The 23,339-nt window shown below is 38.1% G+C and overlaps 1 protein-coding gene across 1 annotated transcript in view; it reads right to left on the bottom strand.

The window, feature by feature from the left end:
• Positions 1 to 23,339, bottom strand: part of ABCA12 (ATP binding cassette subfamily A member 12) — a 173,952-nt gene that overhangs the window by 120,263 nt on the left and 30,350 nt on the right. The gene's annotated exons all lie outside the window — the stretch shown is intronic.

Here is a 23,339-nt window from a genome sequence, read left to right as displayed (position 1 = left end):
GGCATGTATGTGTCAAGAAACAGGACAACTGTAAAGCATTAACTTTTTTGCCATTAGGTCTAATATTAAAACACTATGTTCCTCTTTTTGGGATATATGGAGACAATGAGCTTTCAAAAAGGCAGGTTTAGAAACTATAAGAGTAATTCCAAACTGAAAACTAAAAAGCAAAACCTTAACTTCTATAGGAATCTGTCAAAAAGGGTGTCAGTACAAGTCTGTTTTCATTGCAAAAAGAAAGAGGAAAGGTTAAAAAAAAAGAATAGTGAGAGCAACACAGTTAAGTATGCATTAATATATTAGCAGAGAGAATAACAGATATAAATTTGATCTAAGTCACTTAAATACAGCTCTACATACAGACAATTGGAAATACAAAAGAAGGGGTAATAAGAAAGTTGGCCAGAAGCAAAGAGGGAAAAAAAAAGAGAGGTTGAAAGATAGTGTACCATTGACTTTGAAGATGGAGGAAGGAGCCAAAAACCAAGGAAAGCAGGCAAGCTCTATATGCTAGAAAAGGCAATGACACAAATTCTCCTAGAGCCTCCAGAAGAAATGTAGCCCTGCTGACACATTAATTTTTAACCCACTAAGACTAAATTTTAGACTTCTCATCTCCAGAACTGTAAAATAATAAATTGGTGGGTTTTTTAAATATAAGCATAGTTGATATATACTACTAGATTAGATTCGGGTATACGACATAGTGATTTGACATTTATATACATTATGAAATGATCACCACAGTAAGTCTAGTTGCCCTCTGTCACCAAACAAAGTTGTTATAATATTATTGACTATATTCCCTATACTGTACTTTACATTCCCATGACTTATATATTTTATAACTGGAAGTTCTCACCTCTTAATCCCCTTTACCTATTTCACCCATCTCCCAACCCTGCTTCCAATAAGTTAGTGATTTTTTTTAAAGCCACTAAGTTTGTGGTAATTTGTTAGAGTAGCCATAAGAAACTAATACATGAAATAAGACTGGTATGAATTAAAGTTTTAGAAATTCAGAAGAAATTGGAAAAACCTTAAATCCACCAAACTATTCACCACTACCTTCTAAGATGCATCTTTTTTTGACACTAGAAAGACCAGCGTCTCTCCTAACATTAAACCCAGTGAAAACTTCATTGGGAGGTGGACCTGCCCTGTTTTCACTGTAGTGCAATTCGCTGAATGAGCTGGAGAGTCAGTCAAATTGCCCGTTAACTTCTCACATCATCTGTCTATCAAAATTCTGCCACAGTGGACTGTAACAGCAAGACCTTTATAATTCTGCAGTGAAATTTCAGCCCTAATGGTGATCTACCCTACTGCACAGATCCCAACTGCAGCTGCTCTCCCAGAGTGGGGGTCTGCAAATGGTCTTATTCCTGTTTGATCTCAAACACATGCAGTGGGTCCTTTGAATGGAAAGCAGCGAGCAGGGCAACAGAAGCTGATGACTCCTTTGCCGTGTGCCATTTATCGAGGTGATGGAACAGCTGAGCCAGGCAGTGCTGAGAACAACAGCAACTCACGAGAAGCTGTATCACAACAGGAAGACAAGGAAAAAAAAGGGAAAAGACATCATGGGAAGAAGATTTGAAAAGAGATGGCACATGACATTCAATTTTAGCTCCTCTGGCATTGATTATAACTTTCAAATTATTAGAGAGGAACTTGGAAGCATTTAAACCCACAAGACTCCTCACTGTGATTACTATAGATATGACTTCTTTATAGGAAAATTCATCACAGGGTTGCTTTAAAAACTTTTTAAAAGTTCCTACAATGTTCAAAGTACAGACAGTTCATACTTCACACGAATTTTCTGACAACTGATATTTAACCTGTTACAATGGGTTCATGCAAATGAGGAATTGGTTTGGGTGTGAACATGTTATAGTAAACACAGTGCCATGCACAGAATGGAATGCCTGCATTATTTATTTCACCTTTTAACTAAGAACCACACACTCATTAAGATAAGGAAATCTGTTGCAACAACAATCACTGATTTAAGTGTTCACTCATTCACCATAGTATGGTAGACTAGTGACATACATTTATGTCACATCCTTCCTTGATACCCATAATATAGTTTCTCATACATAGAAACTGTTTCACGTAATCTGGAGATGCTCTAAAACTAACTACAATTCAACTTTATTTAGTGGTTTTTGAGGGAGGGGAATAGATTTTTTCCCCATCTTCTGCCCATCTCGGTTACGTGTGTGTCAGGAAGTAACCACTCAGAGCAATGGTGGAATCAAACCATCACACATTTTAAAGAGCTGCTAATTCTAAGTTGAACTCATTCTATTCTGAAGGTGTCTCTGGCACTTTCAGGTTCCCAAATCATGTTTCTCTTTATGTCCGTAAATGCTAGGATGCAGGAAAAAGAGAAACGTTTCTCGATCCCTCACAGGACTTCCGTGCAGCAAGCATGGAGCACGCAGAGTTAGAGCTAAAAACTGGTTGCCCACATTCACAGCCAGAGCACAAATTTAAGGACACACGTAGAGGAACACCATAACCATGCAAACCACAGCACTACTTGTAAGTAAAAAACAAAACAAAACAAAACAAAAAAGCAAAACAAAACAAAAAAAACACACCATTTCTGGGGCTTCGGATGGAGGGTTAAGGCAAGATAAATTCCTTGGTATCATGATTCCCAGAGGTCTTACACTCAGAACAACATTCATGACTATCTCCAGCAGAAATAGTATCGAAGCCCTTGCAATTCCATGGGGAAATTGGAGCAGAAGACTATAGTATATTCTGAGAGTGAGGTGGGCGAGTAGTAAGCAAGATCCCAATTCACCTATGGTTTAGTTTCTCAGGAGCTCCAGGCAGAGTCAGTGAAGTGGTCTGAGCAAACACTCATGGGAGGGGAGAGGTTATTCTCATAAAATAGACACAGTCAATATTACCTACATAATAGTAACATTGACGGATTCCAACATTGTTTCAGGGAGTTGAATCAAATCAAACTATAAAATATTTTTAGGAATAAATCACTGATTAGCTAAGCTTTTAACTAATCAAATTCAGTTTTCATTGTTTTAAGAATGAAACTGGCATTATTAAAAGAGTCAGTTTAAGAATTAAAAAAAATACTCGTAAAGAATTGTGATATAAACCTATACATCTATGTTTACCTAAAAAGGGGATCAGGTTTGGTTTCCCTTTCCCTTTCTTCACAAAATTCTTTACTCAGTACAATACTTCTGTGACATAATGTAAAGATTAGAGCAGTGGTTCTCAAAGCACAGGTCCCGGACCAATAGCATCAGCACCACCTGGGAACGTACTAGGAATAAAAATTTGAGATCCCACTCTACTCAATCAGAAACTCTGGGATGGGGTTCAGCAATCTTTATTTTAACATGCCTTCTAGGTAATTCTGATGCACATTAAAGTTTACCAACAACAGGATTGAACTACAAACTTGCAGGAGAGTCAGACAGTGAATATTTTTTAGCTGTGAGACTCAACTGTCTCCATCACAATAACTAAACTCCGTCAATGCAGTATGGAAGCAGCCAGGGCCTGACTGTATTTCAATAAAACTTGATTTACAAAAAAAGGCAACAGACTGGATTTGGCCTACAGGCTCTCGTTTGCCAACCCCTGGCGGGATGACCTCTTATATTTGTCCCTCTCCCTCTCCTGCCTTGCTCCCTTCTTAAATTTTCACATCTTCCCCATCCTTCTTTCTCTCTTCCTTCATCTTACCTAATTTACTTAATATCCCTAATATCCTCTTTACTCTATTTCTCGGTCTTTTGTTCTTTCCTTTCCACTGACCACCCCCTCTTTTGACTCAATTTCCATTCTTTTCTTTCTCCTGCTACTCCCCCTTCACCAACTCCTGTATCTCTTTACTCACATTTCCCCCAATATCTTCCTTTACTTCTTTTCCTTTTTCACCTCCACAGGAGAATTTTGGCCCCCTTCCATAATAAATTCAGGAGCACATTGCTCATTGGCACTATCCACAAATGTGCTGTTTTCTATTTACTGTATTATTAAAGAAAGAAATGTCACAGTCTTTTCAATAATGAAGCTGCTTCCATTTGGCATCATTAGGCTTAGGAAGCATTCTGTAGGCTGCCTTGGTGACATTTGTAGATATTATAATAATGGTAGATATTGGAGAACTTCCACTGTGTTTCTTTGTGTTTTTCTCAAAGCTGGTCAGAACCCAACCTAGATGGTATTTCGTGTTTCCAGGTGAAAGGAATTTGGTCTTTACCCCAGTAAAGAAGTGAATGATGTACCCTGGAAGGAAATTCTGCCTTTTTAAAATACGAAGTTATTCATTTGGCATGTTATAGTTTTCTTAACTTTTTAGATACAGGGTCACATTAGCAGAATACATATCAGGCCTTCTGAGCAATTAAGTGGTAAGTCTCCTCATGAAACACCACAACAAATTTCTCATCATGACAAGAGTACAAAATGAGACAAGTGTATCTAGAAACATCACCTATAAACAAATAACCAGATAAGAATAAAGAAAATATGAGAAAGTAAATGAATCTCAGAAGGATATTTGTAATAATTTATTAAAGTAAGTCTTTTTATTCTTATAGTTTTCCGGCAAGTTTTGATCTCAACAACATTTTTAAGACATAATTAAAAATATAAATGACATAAACCTAGCCTTTTAAATTATTTTATGATGTCATATCAGGAACCCATTGGACTATTCTGGTTCTTCACAGGCCCTTTCCATTTGGAGGAGAGAGCTGATCCCTGAGGGGAAGTGTCCTGTTCCCCAACTCTTCACCAAGTAAACTCAAATACACTAGCTCTTCCTGATTCTAATCTCTCTGAATGAGGGCTTTTTTTTTTTTTTTTTTAATCTTTGTGACCCAGAGAGACTTTAGCCTAGGGTTTAATACTGATTATGACTTTGAATCTTCAGGCAAAGTCACTAGCTCAATAAAATTGCAATTTTGAGAGACTAGATGAATAAGCTACTTGAAAGAAAGAAAAATCTTACATAGTTCTTAGCACAATGCTTGACACAGTGCAAACAATTATTAACTGTATGAATGAATGAATGAACGAACCCCTAAAGTCACAGGAAGACTACACGATCTAGGACTTTAACATAATATTCATCTTTATCTTTATTATATATAAGGCAAAATTTCAAATTTTATCCCATATTACCATAAGTTCAATAGATAACAATGGATACTGTAAGTTCAACTGATAGTAAGTACAATGGATAATACTGCATTATATTTATGTGCCTTATAAGAATGGATAAATCAATATTGATAAAACCAGTAATACTTATTATAGGCTATTTAGGTCTCAGTTTCTTTGAAAATCTAGCGAGTACACATTGACATCTATAATATCGACCACCGAAATTACTATCCACAGAGAGAATCCAGCCATCATCTATTCAGTGAGTATTTACCAAACAGACACTGTGTGTCTGGCCCTGAGTAAGGTGCTAAGTAAGGCTCATCCTTCTATTTTTTTAAAAATAAGAAATATTTCATTTAAACATTTTAAGAATGTATCTCTAGGTTGTGTGTGTGTGTGTGTGTGTGTGTGTGTGTGTGAAAGACCACTTATTTTCAAAGCTCATCACAATTTCATTATATAAAATGCATATGGAGTCATTTGTTTTCCTAAATTGTCAGAAATATTATGTATACAAATAGCATATGTTTGAAAATAAAGAGCAAAACATTGGTAAGAAAAAAAACTTCCTGTTTTTTGGTGGAATTAAACAATGATCATTTCATACAAGCCCCATGACAGTCCTATAGGACAGGCAGGGCAAGGGTTATGACCATTTTGAAGATAACCTCGGAGAGATCAAGCAATCTGCTTAAGGTCACATGAAAAGTTAAGTGCCAGAGATGGATCCAGAATTACATGATATATGATATATGACATGATATAATGATATAATGAAAACAGCATTCTGTTCAGCCAAGTCTTAGTATATCTTGGAGTGAGCAGACTGAGAATTTGAAAAACAGGTACCACTTCTGGTTTTGATGCTGATTCATTAAATCACCAGGGGTCAATTAACCTCTCTGTGTCTCTATTTCCACATCTACCAAATGGAGGATAATGGGCCTTGCCACCTCACAGGGCACAAGGAAGATTAATCAGATAACTTGTGTAAGGCACTGTGAAGACTGGAGAGGGAAGGCCGCGTGGAATCCGGAGTCCCTACTGCCCGTCCGACTGCTGTTGCATCATGTGTGTCATTTACCACGCAGCGAGCGGGGCTGTGCTGCTCCGCCTAGCCTCCCATCTCAGTGCCTTGAACCAATGAATGGTCAGGAGTATTGCATGAGGTGTTTCTCTCCCTCGTAATTCATAATATGTACCCGTATCACCTGGTACAGTGCTTCAACTACTGCGTGCTCCGTGGGTGTGGCACCATGATACATTCTTCCCAATTCTCCCCAGGCAAGTCTTGCTCCATCATACAGGTGCTTTTCCAAGTTCAAATCCTTTGGCAAAAAGTTAGACTGTTTCTGGCAGTGAGAGCTGAGGCAAGATGCTTAATCCTTAAAGCAGTGGGTAAGAAGGTCCTATGCTCAAAAGGATGGCATCTTTCTATGCCACAGAGACCAAGAAGAAACCTTGGGTCTTTTGAGATGGTGTCTGGGAGCTTTCCCACAAATTCTCAGAGCTGTCTCCAAGTACCACAACCAACAGGTTTTGAAATGTACACCCTGGCTATAAAATTGCAGGTGCTACAGGAGGTATGAAAAGATTCTTGCCCTTTTTATATATTTGGCTTATTATTATTTTTAGGATAAAGGGATATGGCAGTTTAGACTCGGGACCTTGCTATCTCTTTGGATGTTACCTCTTTGATCCTTAAGTGAACACTTGAACTGATGGTCAGCCCAAAGGGCTCCATAACCCATCTTTCTTTGTTTCCAGAAGAGATGTGCCTCCTTCCTTTCTGAAGGTTAAGGAGACCCTGTTGGGTGATGGTTTCCAAAGATCATGGCTTGATTTATTTAAACTGTAAACAAAATTATTTGATTCAAGTCTAGGAGAAATAATTGTAATCCATACATGCCAGATAATGAACTCCCACATGGATTGAATTTGGAGTTTAAAAATACTCACTAATACTATTAAAATCTGCACTTGGCAAGGAATCTTGAGTTCTACAACTCTTCTTGAGTGAGTAGGGTCCACTTGTCTTCTTAGACAGGACTAATAGTAACCAACTGAAGCTTGTCTTTCAGCAGTAACAAACGTTCACAACTGCATTTTAAAAAATCTTCCTTGTCATGGCCATCTGCAAACAGAATCTTGGCAATAGTTTTATTTCCTTCCAAATCTAACATTAAAAGAAAAATGAACCCTAGATTCTTGTTCCATTGTAGAACATTCCTCCTATAAAACTTAGTCTCCTAATTCTTCTTAGATACAGCTAACCAGGAAAGTGCCCCACAGCCTTTGGGCAGGGCTGATCTGAAGCTGGATCCACATTGGTGTATGGCTGGGTTGATTGCCAACATCAAGAAGACCTGGTACCAGTGGGTTGAGAGTCACTGTGCTGCACCCCATCAGCCACAGACTCCCCTGAGACACCGCCCCCTTCCACAGATCCAGTGACATCTGTTAGCATCAAGTAAAGGGTGGAGGTATTTCCTCCTGTGCCACTGCATTCCTTCGGATTTGTCAGGGAAGTGCTGCACTAATTATTACCCACAGTGATAGCACTCAGCAGTTTAGGGAGTTAACTCAAACCTGCCTGTGCATGGGGTGGGGGTGGGGGGGTCAGCAGGGATGAACTGCAGAACTGATTCTTCTCCCTCCACCATGGTGGTCTCCAGTGTGATGCTGCAGTTGTGGCTGGGGGAGTAGGGGGTGGGGGAGCATAAGCATTTCCATAAACCAAGCTCTGGGGCCAAATGAGTTTAGGAAACTAAGCTTCATCTCCTGTTCTGGGAAAGCCAGAATACATTTGCATATTAAAGATTCTGAGAAGTTTTTCAGTAAAAAACATGAATACCTTTAGTTAATTCCACATTTCCACAAACCTGAGTACAGAATATTAATTGTTTTTTTTTCTTTTTCTTCCTGCTTTTATATAAGATTCCTGGGAATGAACATTCCATAGGTCACACTTTGGAAAACAGTACCTTTACTCATGATCCCACATATTCCCAACTGAAAAGGAATCTGGAACTGGATATTTATTTATTCCTTCCCCTCCAGGAGGGAACTTTTAATGTAAGGAAATATCTTGGCTTTGAGTCTTGATGTACTAGAACTTACTTGTAAGCTGCCACCTCACTAACTTGGCTTAAATACAGTAAGTCAACAAGAACCTTGGTGTTTATTTGTGAAAGTCCATTACAACGGTGCCTGACTATTATTTGTGGGAGTCCTTCAGTAAAACTTGTCTAAGACATTGCTTGGGGGAGAGAATTTCATTCCAGAAGGATTTGGGGAAGCTTATAAAAGTACACACTCCATAATGGGAAAAAATAAGGTAATGAGGAATCAGAATGAGAGCAAACAAGCACAGAAAAGAATAAAGCCAGCACAATAATAAGGGCCAAAGGTATGTGTGTTATTAGAAGTTGGCTGCAAATTTGAATCTGAGTGACCTAAGGAACTACAGAAACAATCATTTAGAATGTCCCAGAATAAAATAGGACTAAATAAACGTATTAGGGGAGGTATAGCTTTTCCCATACTCAGAGAAATCATACCTTTTAGGCACCAAGAACTTCAGTGGGTCTTAGTGTATTTGCTTCCACCCAGAAAAGGAGCACCAATGAAAGTGACTCACCATCCCAGTGACCCATCCCTAATGGGTCCTGTCCCTAAGTTGTTTGGGAGTTAGCCAGGAAAAAGGTCCCTTTCAACTCGTTTCCCAAATAGTTGCCCTTCTGGTGTCTGGACTAAGTTATGAGTCATCGCCAGGAACTACATATTGGCAGAAATTTTAGGAATTACTCTTGTGAGTGAAGCACCAAGCAGGAGCAAGAGTTAAAAAAGCATCATTCTAATCCTATGCAAATGATTTATTATGCAACCACGACCCTCTACCTTGAGTCATTTCCTCACTTACGCAGGAAACATAAATCTGGACCACCCATCCATCAAACTATTACAAGTAGAAGCATCTCCTGTAAAAGGAGATTAGCCATGCTGAAGTATTAAGCACTTAACCTAAGATGAAAATTATGTTTGGAAATTAAAATGTGATCTCAGTAACCCATTAAGAGTAATGATATGGAGAAAAGAATTTCAGTAATTACCCTTATAAAGGTATGTTACTAAGAACTATTTTTTTCATTTGGAAATCTGACTCAGTTATCACAGAGAATTATATGTGTTATAGTGTAAAAATAAAAGCCAGTGAAGTACATTCTCAGGATCATTGCACAGAAAAAAAGAAAGTCCCGTAAACACAGAAGCTTAGTAACACCTCTAATTCAACAGATGGTCTATTCACTTGGGAAAAAAAGGGTCTGGTTTTGGACCCTATCACTTCTCAACAGCCTGTGTAATATTTATGTCTTTGGTATTCATATTCCGTCTATTTGCAAATGATACGTGTGACAACCTGCCAGTGGAAAATGTATGTCGCAACCTTTTCTTTCAAGCAGCACAGCTGGCAGGTAGCAACGTTATCTTCTTGTCAGTCTTGACTTTCTCCTAAACCAGAGATTCTCTTACCAAGACCTCTGCCAATCATAAAGAGACAATTTAAGTGACCTATGGCTTGCTTTGTAACCACAACATATTAAGGGCCTTCTCTCTCCTTCTATGTAGAATCGCTTTTCATCAAATCACTTTTCATCATTAGGAAAAAAAGAAAGAAGAGAAAAATCCCTAAGGGGCATTTTCCTAAGTTGTAGAGAAAAAAAATGCTAACATGGTAATTAGTATTTTCTGATTTTTTTTCTAAGAAAAAAAAATTTTTTTTCCTAAAAGGAAATAATTCAGAAAAATACAAATAGAAACCACAAGATTCCATTTACCTATCAGATTGGCAAAAATTTAAAAAGTCTGACAATATCAAGTGTTGGTGAGGATACACAGCAGTGGGAAGTCTCATCCCATGGTGGGGAAAAAGTTAATTAGTAAAGTCACCACAGAATGCATTTGACCACATTGAACAAACTTTAAAATATGTACGGTTGTAGGAATATACCCCGGAGACATGTGCACACATGCACCAAGAGACATATTTAAAACATCCATCACAATACCATTGGAAATAACTGAAAAAATAAGCTAGGTGCTCATCAAAAGACCATGGATAAAAAGACTGTGATCTATCTATGTATGGGGCATACGTGGTCAAGATGAATTCACTAAAGCTGCATAAATCAATGGAGATAAACATACAAAATGCCATGCTGAGCAATAACATAGTGTCCAGTCTAAAAAGTGTGGTGCAAAAGGATGCTAGGTTGGGGTACCATTTCTATGAAGTTTAAAAGCCTTGGTCAAAAGGTACAAATTTCCAGTTATAAGATATATAAGTCCTGGGCACTTAATATGTACCATGGTGACTCTGGTTAACAATACTGTATTATATATTTGAAAGTTGGTAAGTGAGTGGATCTTAAAAGTTCTCAACTCAGTGATGGGCAACAGGAGGGCACATGATGTGATGAGCATTGAGTGTTATACACAACTAATGAAACACTGAACACTATATCAAAAACTAATGGTATAGTATACATTGGCTAATTGAATCTAAATAAAAAAAGCTCTCAGCATGAGAAGAAAATTAGTAACCATGTGAAGTAATGGGTGTTAACTACACTTATTGTGAACCTTTCACAATATATACACATAACAAATCATTATGTTGTACATCTGAAACTAATATGCTATATGTCAACTATATTTCAATAAAGCTCGAAAAAACCCTTACAGTTATATTAGAAGACATATAAAAGGGGAAGAAGAGAAAGAACCACTTGATATACTACATAGCAAAGAAATTTTTATCAAAGACATCCTTCGGCAAAGAATCTTGGAATGATCCCTGGTTCTTCACAGCACCCATTTCAGAACAAAGCTCTGCTTCCTAGGACCCTCCTCAGTTGTCACCCGAAGTCCAACTCCTATGATAGGTTCCTTCTAGCACCCTCTTACTGAGTCACTCTACAGTTTCTCACCATGGGCACTCCTCCCTAGCTGCAACATAACTTATTCAACTTATTCAACAACAACAACAAAGTTAAATAAAACCCAGAAAGGACAGAATTTTTTATAAAACCTGCAAAGTAACATTATATAATGTAGTCAGGTATATAAATATATAGTAAAAAATATAAAACAAGCATGGGAATGCTATACACCAAATAAAATTGTAATGACATCCTTCAGGAAGGGAGGGAGGGATTCAGGCAGGCAGGAGAGAACTTAGAATCTGAGTGGTTTACCCAAGGGCTTCAATGGTAGCTTAATGTTTCATTTCTTTTAAACAAATGATCCTGAAAGAAATATGGCTAAAAATGTTAGGGTTTGATCAAGTTCGGAAGTCGATACATGAATGTTTGTGCTGCTTTTATGATTGCCAATGTGTTTGAAATAGCACACACTTTTCTTTTTAAAGATAATACAGATCTTCCTCTACTTATGGTGGCATTATATCCCCATAAGCCCATCGTAAGTTGAAAATGCCAGGGCGCCTGGGTAGCTCAGTCGGTTAAGCGTCTGCCTCTGCTCAGGTCATGATCCCAGGGTCCTGGGATTGAGCCCCATGTGGGGCTCCCTGTTCAGTGGGGAGTCTGCTTCTACTTCTCCCTCTGCCAGTCCCCCCAGCTTGTGCTCTCTGACTCTCTGTCAAATAAATAAATAAAATCTTTAAAAAAAAAAGAAAATGCTGTAGTCAAAAATCAAAAACGCATTTAATACAGCTAGCCTACTGAACATTATGGCCTAGTCTAGCCTACATTCAATGTGCTCAGAACACTCAGATTTAGCCTACAGTTGAGCAAAATGATTGAACACACAGCTGATTGCTGACTGGGAGCTACAGCTGGCTGCTGGCCCAGCATCATGAGAGAAGATCCTAAGGCATATCGCTAGCCCAGGAAAAAGATCCAAATTTAAAATTCGAAGTATGGTTTCTACGGAATGCATATTGCTTTCACACCATAGTAAAGGTGAAAAATCGTAAGTTGAACCACCATAAGTTGGGAACTACCTGTATACTGGAATTACATTAAAATTTAGGAAGTTTTAGTTACTGAAATATCACAGAATGTTCATTATAATGCAATCTAACCTACAAGCCAGTTCAAGAATAGCTTTATAACAATGCTCTCTGGGTTGATAAATTCCATGCACTTTTTGTCAATGTTGTGAGTAACTCATTAATCTATTTTTTTTAATCCATTGTCCTCCTTGCCCTGTTTATTACGATATTAGCCGGGAGTCTCTCTTCCTGAGAGGCACGGCTAATTCAGAACTCATTAAATGCACGACTCCAAACTGTTCATTATATATTACCTCTATCCTCTCTCCACTGAGCATCATCTGCTATTGTGTTTACCCCATTACTGAGCTTAATTAAGTCCTTCAAGAGTTTCTTATAATCCTCCAAACCTGTTGTTGGCAAATAGGTACCATTTATTTGCATTGCTTCTGAATCATTAATAAATACATTTTAAAATTGTTTCTAGGCTTCTAAAAGTCATCACACTGTTCAAACTGATTGTCATGCTCTCACTTTACATATTTGCATATCTCAACTGGTTTTCAGAATTATCTGGGATCTAACCTTTTATCTATTATTAACTTGTTCCCCAACTTATTTAAAGGGCCCTTCATTCAGAGTCCTGTGGGAAGATCACAACAAACTGCCAACTACTGGCTTATCTAACTGCAAATACTCAGTTAATTATTTCAAGGAGTTTCAGCAGGTTAAAAAGACATAACTGAATTTATTAAAACTATATCAAATGAACTGCTTGGGCAGTTTTGTTTTTTTTTTTTTATCTTAAAGGAAAAATTGGCCCACACTTAATGTGAATTCCCAGGATCTCTTTTCTCACATTAAAACAAAACAAAACAAAACAGGTTAGCTATTAGCCAGCTGGCAGCTCTTTAAAGATACTCTCACAATTAATGGTGAATGATACAGCTTTTCTAGTGGATCAGTTTCATTCTGCAGTTTCTTCACATTTTTAAAAATGATAACCAAGGGAAGCAATACCATGTCATTCTCAGGCTCCTTTAGCTTTCACTGCCAAACTCAGGTCAGTGGTTTCCATCATTGCGTGGATGAGAGTAACACAAGATCATGGGGCATTGTGTTTAGCCTCTGTCCTTCTTGCCTATCTGAGAGAATCTTGCTCTAATAGACTCCTCTGACTTTACCACATGCCTGCTATCCGAGAATTCTTGTTACTCTTTTGAGTTGGAAGCAATATTGCCTTCAGATCCCCTCTTAATTTTAAAAGTCTTAGTTTATGCAGCCCTGCTAATAAATTTGCCCTTTGTTATCCTTTCTGGGTAGATATTATTCTAATATGTGTTATCTACATTAGCAATGCAGCATCATTATTCATTCAATTCAATCCACGAATGGCCACTGAACACCTTTTACGGACAGAACATGGAAATGCTGTTGGTGGACCCGAGAACCATAACTACCTTCACTTTTAAGACTAATGAGGGGCAGGAGAAAACATGGGAGCTCACCATGTTAGTAAAACAAACCCCAGCCGCCCCATCTTTATTTTGGGGTCATTAACAACTGAGAATTATATGTAATTGACACAATAACCCCCAGGCACCCCCACCCCCCTTTTCCTATTTTGGAACTGCCCTTCCAGGATTAGACTTCTCTGGGCTAACAATGAAATTAAATTCTTCCCATACATCTAATAATTAAAATAAACTGGAATATGAATCAGCACATCAACTAGGTGAGTAGCTTAGTATATATAATTTTTTTCTTCCTTCTTGTCTCTTTTTATGCATATTTAGTGGACTTTGTAGCAGCCTCTTTTGTATCTGAGGCACGCAGATGCTTTTACTCTCTCAGCCTAATGATGTCGAGAAAAACAGAAGGATGCAAAAAGCCTCCAAGTGCTTCATCTTCAGAGATAACAGACACTGAAATTGCATTCCTCACACCAACCCCTCTTCCCAATTCGATACCTGGAAATGGTGAAAGAAGTACAAAGCTGTGCCATAAGACACAAGAAAACCCTTCTGTAGACACTGGTGGGTTTCTTTTTAGAAAAACATGAGCAACTACATGAAGCTAAAGGACTAAAACTTAGAAGTCACAACACTTTCTTTCTGGCTTTGAGACAATAAAGTGTCAATCAGGGGGTCTTACTAGCTATTCAATATCAAACCATGGAGGGCCAGTCCTGGAGAATACTGGTAAATAATAGAAATGAAACATGGAAGATATCTGAAAGTTCAAGCCAATCTTCAATTTTCAAATATCAAAATTGATGTGACTTCACTGACTGCTTACTATGCTCAAAGGAACAGTGGAGTCAGGGTAAATTCCATCAAACTCTTCCAATTCAATTTTATCTCTTCCTGATCATTGTCCCTCTTGTTTTGTATCATTCAAGTCAACAAAATGAGTTGCCAGCTTTTGCTTAATTGCTACTAGACAGGCACCGATTTCCCTCAAAGCACCAGACTCTCTTTAATTATTCCTTTTGGCAACACTGAACAGCTCTTACTCTGTGTTACTTAATAAAATGTTTAGAAAATAGTTAACAGACTTTAAATTCCAGGCCAATAACTTCTGATATTTAAAAAGGCTGATGAAATCAGGTGCAATATAGACAGTTGGGAAGAAATTAAAGTTAGACATAATAATAGGACTGATGTCAGAATACTGGTTGGGACTGGATGCCGCAAAGGATAAATGGGTAAATGGATGACGATAATTTATTGTATTTCTAATAATTATTCCTTTATGTGACATATATCATTTGTAATTCTTACAACAGCTCTTTAAAGTGATTTTCTTTTCTGTTACATATAGTAATTCAGAGTAACCTGCCTGTATTTGGAAGGTCTGTTTTGCATCTTCAGTCCCACATCATTTTTCTTGCTTGTTGACAGGGAAATAAGGTCTATTATTAATAACTACTAGTGTAGTTTCTTAAAATTCCTTAAAAAATATTAAGTGGATACTCTCCCCTTAAGATGCAGCTAAGAGTCAGAAATTTGCAATGGTTTATCATAAATTAAAACATTCCTGATTAAGTTTCAAAATGCTTTAAAAATAGATATTTAAAAATCTAAGAAACAACTGCTCTGGGAGATTTAAAAGAGAAAAGTTACTTTTTTAAATGATTTTATTTATTTATTTGAGAGAGAGATTGAGAGAAAGAGCATGAATGGGGAGGAGAGGGAGAAGCAGGCCTCCCACGAACAGGTTGCCCTACGCAGGGCTCGATCCCAGAACCCTAGGATCGTGACCTGAGTGGCAGGCAGACACTTAACTGACTGAGCCACCCAGGCGCCCCAAGAAAAGTTACTTATTTACACCTTATGGATTAGAAAAGAAAGACAGGGCAGGAGTGAATGATACACCGGAGGCAGCCCAGTCAGTGGCCATAAGTAACAACCATTCCTTCCCATGTCCAGTGGGATGCTCTGTTGGGAAGTCAAGATTGTTATCTTAAGTGCTATATTCCACTCAACTCCATTTTCTTGCTTACTGCGGTAACTGGGATTTCATACCGACAGGACTAGAATAACAAGGTAACTCTTTGAAGGAGGTGTAAGTTAAGCCTCTCTTTCCTTTCCTTTCAGAACTACCTTATTTTCAATCTTTCCTTGACTAATGCTAGGATGTTTCCCCCATTAGTTGGTTGAGAATTAAGAATTAGATGATCAAAGTTGAGAATCATTTGGTTTATCCTTAATTTGGTTCTACGGTGCCAATTTCTGGCCAAGAAAAGGAAGATACTAATTATCTCGTCAAATTCGATGTTGTACATATTTGTATTCAAAAGCTTCAGTTAAAATTAATCTTGATGGGCTCCCTTTAGTCTATCTACCTTCACTTCTTGACAAAACGAACAAGCAAAAATGAGAGGATTTACAATTAGTTTTCCCCTAAATAATGGTGAATTACTTTTAAACACTGGGATACCCTAATACACACTACTTACTTTATAATGCATCACAGAGATAACATTAAACATTTTACATTTAAGCATATTATATATATTTGTTATTGCATGGTATATGTTTTATATCTATTTGTGTACTTACACACACACACACACACACACACACACACACACACACACCTACATGTCTTTAAGAGAGCTGAAGAGAAGGCAAGAGAGGAAATTCAGACACGGAAAAAAAGGGTGTTCAGAAAGAAGAGATTCAGAATGGAGTTCTCTTCTACTATGAAATAAATAGAGGATTTTGCAATTTCTAACACAAAACCAACCTTAAAAAGGCGCTAGGTATTTTTTTGTTTCTAGACTATTGGAACTGTCCTCACCGAGAGTGTTACACAGTTATGTAGGCCTCAGCTGAAAGGACATGAGTGCCCAAACACAGACATGGAATGCCATCATAAGGTGTCAACGCTCTCTTTTCTGAGCAGCCTTCCCACCTTCAGGATCAAGTCCAAACCTTAGCGCTAGGTAGGGCTCCTCCTAGCCCCCATGCTCAACTCACTTCCAACAACAGGATGTCTCTCCCACCCACTAAAATGAATCATTTTGTTTATATTTTGCAATAAGACTTTTATAATTGTGCTACAGAGTTCACAGGAGTATAGGCCTGGGGCAATCTTCCTTATTCAAGCACTTGCCTTCTTTCACCTCAGTGCTTCCAGCCTGATGGTCTTCAGGCCTAACTGAGGGGCAAGAAGGATCAATGGCCTGTGAAGAGTCAATGAAGAGGCTGATGCATAAAACACCTGAGCCTGTGACCCACCATTCCAAAACAAACCCCTTGCTAACTGCCAGTCCTCTTGTAGTTCTTGGAATACATACAACTTGCTTGATCTTGAAGAGTTGGCTCAAGCGAGTGTCTTTTTCAATTACTATAATAATAACATACGTAACTATTATAATAACATACGTAACTATATGTAACTCTAGCATGTTTTAATGCTTTTCAGCTTTAAAAGGACTTTCATGAATAACATCACATTTGAGCCTCATTCACATAACCATGGGAGGTAAGCATCATTTCCTCTTTTATAGATTAGGTAATAAAATCTCAGTGACATTTGTAGGTAAACAAAATTGGAACTTTAAACTAGGCTTCAAATCCCATACTCTTTCCTCCATATCAGTCTGTTTATATTGTGTGATCTGAAAGCTGATGGAGGTCCAGGTGCCCTCCCACCTCTAAATATTCTTCTCTAATTTGGCAATGATAGGTATTTCCATATAGTAATGGCTCTCTGGATATGTGCGCTTTTATTTGTTTGTTTGTTTGTTTGTTTATTTATTTTTAAAGATTTTATTTTTAAATAATCTCTACACCCAACGTGGGGCTCAAATTCACAACCTCAAGATCGAGAGTCACACGCACCACTGAGCAGGCCAGCGGCACCCCTGGATATGTATGGTTTTAAACCAGATTATGTTACCTGAAATATGTAAGGCTTTGGATATCTGATTTATTCACAGGGATTAGTGTTTATTAGTCATTAACATGTAGATTCACCTAGGAGAGAACAGGTGTGTGGGGCAATGAAGAGTGGAATGTGAAAGTTTGATTGAGAAAGAAGCTGGAAATTGTCCTGAGCATGCATGAAGCTGTCCCTGAGTAAGACATCAGAATGAGAGATCTAGACATCTGCATTCAGTACAAAAGTATCAGAGAGGACTGGATGCAACATAGGAACCAAAGAGAAAGGCTGGGAATACCCTGTGATCTAAAAACACTGGTTGATTTTGAGCATCTTAAGAGATTATCTGGCAAAGTCCCTTTACACTGAAAAACCAGAAAGAATTTGCAAGAAGGGAAAAAAAATCAACCACACTCAGTTGTCTTTTGGATTAGCATAATACCACTTTTCATTGTTTTTCTATGTCAATACTAACTGGAAGTTCTATATACTACCATCATGGTGCTCTCCTGGGGACAATGAGGTTGAAACCCGTAGTTCAGGTGGATGTGCTGAGGAAGAGTAGATCAGGTGGCATGTCAAGTGGCTTAAAATGGGTATTCAGGGGAGCCTGGGTGGCTCAGTTGGGCTTCTGTTTCTTCATTGTGGCTTGGGTTGTGATCTTGGGGTCGTGGGATTGGGTCCAGGTTGGGTTCCACACTCTGCACCAAGTCTGCTTGTCCCTCTCCCTCTGTTCCTCCCCTCGCCGTGCATGATCTCTCCCTCTCTCTCAAATAAATAAATAAAATCTTTAAAAAAATAGTAATGGGCATTCAGTCCCATGACAAAGCTATGTGGTATGCCATGCTGAATGACTTAGCTTTAACTGCTGTGTATCTTATCCCCGTAAGCCACCATTTCAAAATGGAAATATTTTTATATTAATGTTATCATTATGGGTTTCTCTTTCCCCTTTTTCTTATAAAGAATATTTTCAAACTGCACCCAACATGTCAATATATAATTTACATGTGAATCACAACTTACACTTATAGACAGCATTATTTCAAGGAGCAAAAAAGCGTAGTGACCTTTTACTTATTAAATGTCAATCTGAGTAACAATAGTTGATTGTCTTATTACTCAAAGAAAATGTTTGCTTTTGTCTTTCTGTAGTTCTTTAAAGCCTAAGATTTAAAATTGGAGAAGGAAATACAAACGCTAAGATCAACGATAGTCTTCTACTGACCTGAAATGGCTGTAAGATTAAAGCCAAAATTTGCAGCGACTAAGACTAAAATCCTTCTCCCTCCAAAGAGGGAGTTGGGGCATAACTTTTATCCCAACTGCATAGAGATCAATATGCTCATTTGAACTTAGGAACCTATTAGTTACAAACTCTCCGTGAAGGTCAATTTGACTTGCCGGCAAGGGTTTATAATGCATATTATGCCATAGATAGAGCTGTCAAAATATGGTTGGAATGGGAGCTCAAACAATATTATTGATTGAACAAATGAACCAATGAGTTTATGATACAGTGTCTGGTGCTTGTGCAAGAAGCTAACGCTACAGCATCTAAATCTCAATTACAACGAGCTCCCTGTACTTCAGATGTATTAGATTTTGCTGTTGTAAGTATTAATTGAAATTAAGTGACCCAGATCAAGATTTCAAAATATTTTTGGCAATAGGTTATAAAAAGAATTTGTATGGTGATAGCCCAGGCCTGGAATTAAGAGCCTGGCTTTAGCTTCACCACTATGTGACTTGAAACAATTGATTTCACTTCCTCTTTTCTTCAGGACACAAAAGGCGATACCAGCATCTATCTCCAAGTGCTATGGTAAAGCTCAAATGAGATGTTATATGTAAAAGATTCATCATAGTCCTGGTACAATAAATATTAATTTCTCATGCACAAATAGTTTTATAATGGGATTTACTCCAACAAGAACTAGCCTAAATTAATTGGCTTCTGTATGCAGAAATTCCATCTCTTTCATGTTAGCATTATGCAGACAAGGATAAGTTTCTCCTTTCCATAACTTGGAATGTCACTCATTCATTCTATAGACATTCTAGCACTTTATATGTGCATGTAAAAGTGCTACAAAGAGTTACTGCCACAGGGAGGGAAAGTAAAAAGCAGGAGGAAGGGCAGAAATGTTTGACAAAGCATCAATATGCTTCCACAAGGATATTAAACATATAAGCGCTTGAAGAATCAAATGATACTATGTAATCGACAGACCTCAAATTTGAGTGAGAAGCCCATTCTATAATTTTAATATAAAACATAAAAAGTAATAATGGTGGTAGAAGAAGTCAGAACCCCCGGGTTGAAGACAGGACAATGAGAGAGCATTCACAACTTAAGGTGAACATAGGAGGGAGTAAGAAATGGGAAATGTTTTAGGTTGTGACAGGAAAGTATTTGCTCAGTTAACCAATCCTTCTGCCAAAATTCATTGCTGTCAGCAGCATTTATTGTGTGCCATCTTTAGGAGGGGGCTGGCAAAAATCAGTGCGATTGTCCATAAGATCTAAGAGGTAACTGAAGTTACATAGTTGATACTTTATTTAAAAATACATTAGGATACAGTGGGTTAAGTGTGTTCCTTAAATTTAACCTAGCAACTATCCATTAATTTTGAAGTTAATTCTAACCTAAAATCCAGAGACTATTAATTTTTGAAGTTCCCAAATCAGGGATACCCAGTCCAGGAGAAGTTAAATCTAAATGAGAAACTCTAGGAGGACCCAAGCTAGGATGACATTCTGCAAAGGCAATGCTTCTCCTGCTTTTATTTCAGGCAGCCCTGGAATGTGTTAAGAAGCGTAAGAGGTGTTAGAGGTAAGTTTTCATTGGTGAAATGAATGGTGTTGAAGTTAATGTGGCTTGCCTAGAAAATATTATAAATGTACCTCCATCTTTGCATGAACAAGGTGTGAAGATCAGCAAACCCAGGGTCCTGATACCCTCAGGAGTGTATGTGTGGTCTAGGAGTCCCATTCAGTCCTGTGCTCTAGCAGTAACTAAGTGATTCTGGGCTAAAGCCCACTGCTACTAGACATATGGTTGCAGGTGTCTCCAATGCAACGTTCCAGGAAGGCCTTTGTTAAGAGTGCCTGCAAGGACAAGGAACTGGGACTCTATGGAACTTCATGAACAGGTTCATGTGACCTCTTTCGTGCATGCTTGCCAATAAATGTTTTTATGGATGGCAAACTGCAAGACTTGTCATTGCAAATGTTGCCAAAAAGATTGTGAGGGAGGAAACCCATAGGTTCACTTATCTCAAGTTATCAGACAATTATTGTCTATGAAGAAGAATCTAATGAGATCATGATTGGCCAAATTGGCTTAGGATATTTATATACATATATTTGGATAAGGAGTGGGGAGGGCCAAGGAGCAGAGAGGGAGGGAGAGAATTTTTTTTCTTTAAGATTTATTTATTTATGTATTTATTTAGAGAGAGAACACAAGCAGCGGGAGGGGGAAAGGGAAAGGGTGAGGAGAAGCAGACTCCCCACTGAATGCAGAGCCCTACTCGGGGTTTGATCCTACAACTCTGAGGCCATGACCTGAGCTGAAACCAAGAGCTGACACTCAACCAACTAAGCCACCTAGGTGCCCGGCTTAGGATATTTCTAACAGATTAGAAAGCACGAAGCAGCAAATATTTATTCAAATGGTTTACTGCAAATGCAGATCTTTAGCTTCTACTTAGATTATGAATTTATTCTTTGTGCTTGCCACTGGGCTGTGTGTTTAGAACAAATAGAGATATGAAAAATAAAATTCTTATCCTAAATGGTGTGTGCACATGCACGATGTGTGTGTGTGTGTGTGTGTGTGTGTGTGTGTGTGTCTGTGAGATGAGGGGTTTGGGAAGATAAAGGAAAAGAGACAAGCATGTGTCTAAACAATTATCATTGGCATGATACTTGCTATGTGACAGGGTCATGCACTGTGTTTGATACTAAAGTATGAAATTTGGACTTCTAATATAATTTGTGGCAGAAGGTAAAGTGGGCAGGTGGGGTAGAGAAGGCCATCTACCATGAGTTTTGAAGGACAACTTGGAGCTAATGGAGAGAATGACAGGGAAAGGAGAAAATAATATATGCAAAGGCATAAATGTAAGCAAGCCCTTGAGAAGGCTGAAGTACAATAAAACTCCACGATAATGCAAAAACTTGAATTCAGATATAAAGCAATTGGCTCACCAGGTCATTTCATTATCCTTGCAAAACAGGCTCCTGCATTTTACATGACTGGATGTTCTGGACCCCACGTATAACGTAATGGCAGCAATTTCCGTAGTCTGTTGAAAGTTGCTGGGGTGCGAAGTACATGGCTGTGACTGATAGGGAGGGAATTACGGCCAGAGAGGGTGCTAAAGAGTTAGGCGTGAACATGAACAGTTTTAGGTGCCATGTGATAAGAGTCTGGATTTTATCCCAAAAGTAATGTTGAGTCAGAATGATATTAAGCATGACAATGGCATGGAAATATTTGTTTCAAAAAACAACTGGCATTAGGGGTGCCTGGTGGGCTCAGTCAGTGGAGCAGGCAACTTTGGATCTCAGGGTTGTAAGTTCAAGCCCCACATTGGGGGTAAAGATTACTTAAAAATTAAAAAAAAAAATCTTAAAAAAAAAAAAAAAGGAAAAGAACTGGCGTCAGTATAAATGATAGACCAAAGGGAGCTAGATCAGGGGTGCAGAAACCAGATAAAAAGGTGCTGTAGTCCTAGCAAAGAGACAGGAGGAAGATCTAAACTAAGACAGTGGCAGTGGAGGTAAAGACAGAAGAGTTTCATTAAGAAGCAAGAACTGACTGGACTTGGTAACTGAGGGTGTGAAAGTGAAGGGAAAGGATGGTACCATTTTATTGCTATGGATCACTCGGAGGATGGGAGATCCATTCCCCACATTACGAAATGGCCAGTTTGGGAGAAAGGGAAGAAAAGGGGGTTATTAATAGATTTGTTGAACACTTCTAACAAACCCACAATTACTTAATTATTTCTCTTTAGGTATTGCAATTGGGTTAGTCTACCATAATGAAAAGCCATTCGATTTCAGTAGCTTGAGCTGAGCTAGATTAGATACATCATGAGTTGACTGGGAGATTTGGAAACAAAGCTGTCAGAGGCTTAGTTTGGGGGTCTTTGTCATCAGTGCAAAACAAGGATTTTAATAAATGGGAGGAGATGAAATTTAAGAAAGGGAAAAGAGAATGAAGAAACCTATACTTGGGCAAAGGCTTGTTAATCCCTAGATATGATCATGCACTGGTTATTAGTAATGCTGAATGATGTTGGTGATGTAACACAGTGGCTCCTCAAATGAGTTTTAGTAGTAAACAGGAAGTTGGTATTTTGGGGGAAACCTCTGTGATGCATTGATTTAGTCATTCCATAAAGCACTCCTATATCCATCCATCTAGTAAATACTTACTAGGCATCTGCTAAGGTCCCTGCACACTGAAATAGCTGGGAGAGTTGAAACAAATTTAAAAAGGAAAAAAAAAAATCAAATCTTGGCCAGAACTCATTCAAAGAAGGTTTTAGTGCTTCAGACTTCTACTGTATAAATAAGGGTCCAGAGATATGACAGATATAACTAAAGTGAATGAATACCTACTCTGGATTGATTGGATTCTTTTTAACTGTAGCCCAAGTTGTTCTTTTTTCCCCTAAGCCTTACTTATGCTTAAATAGGTTCCTTATAAACTGTATAATCTTTTCTTGCTTATTGTTTTGTGATATCCATG

The sequence above is a fragment of the Ursus maritimus genome, unplaced genomic scaffold (genome assembly GCF_017311325.1).
Source record: "Ursus maritimus isolate PB19 unplaced genomic scaffold, ASM1731132v1 scaffold_1, whole genome shotgun sequence".
Taxonomy (NCBI): Eukaryota; Metazoa; Chordata; class Mammalia; order Carnivora; family Ursidae; genus Ursus; species Ursus maritimus.
Note: the sequence above shows the minus strand (reverse complement) of the source record. Positions and strands in the feature narration are given on the sequence as shown.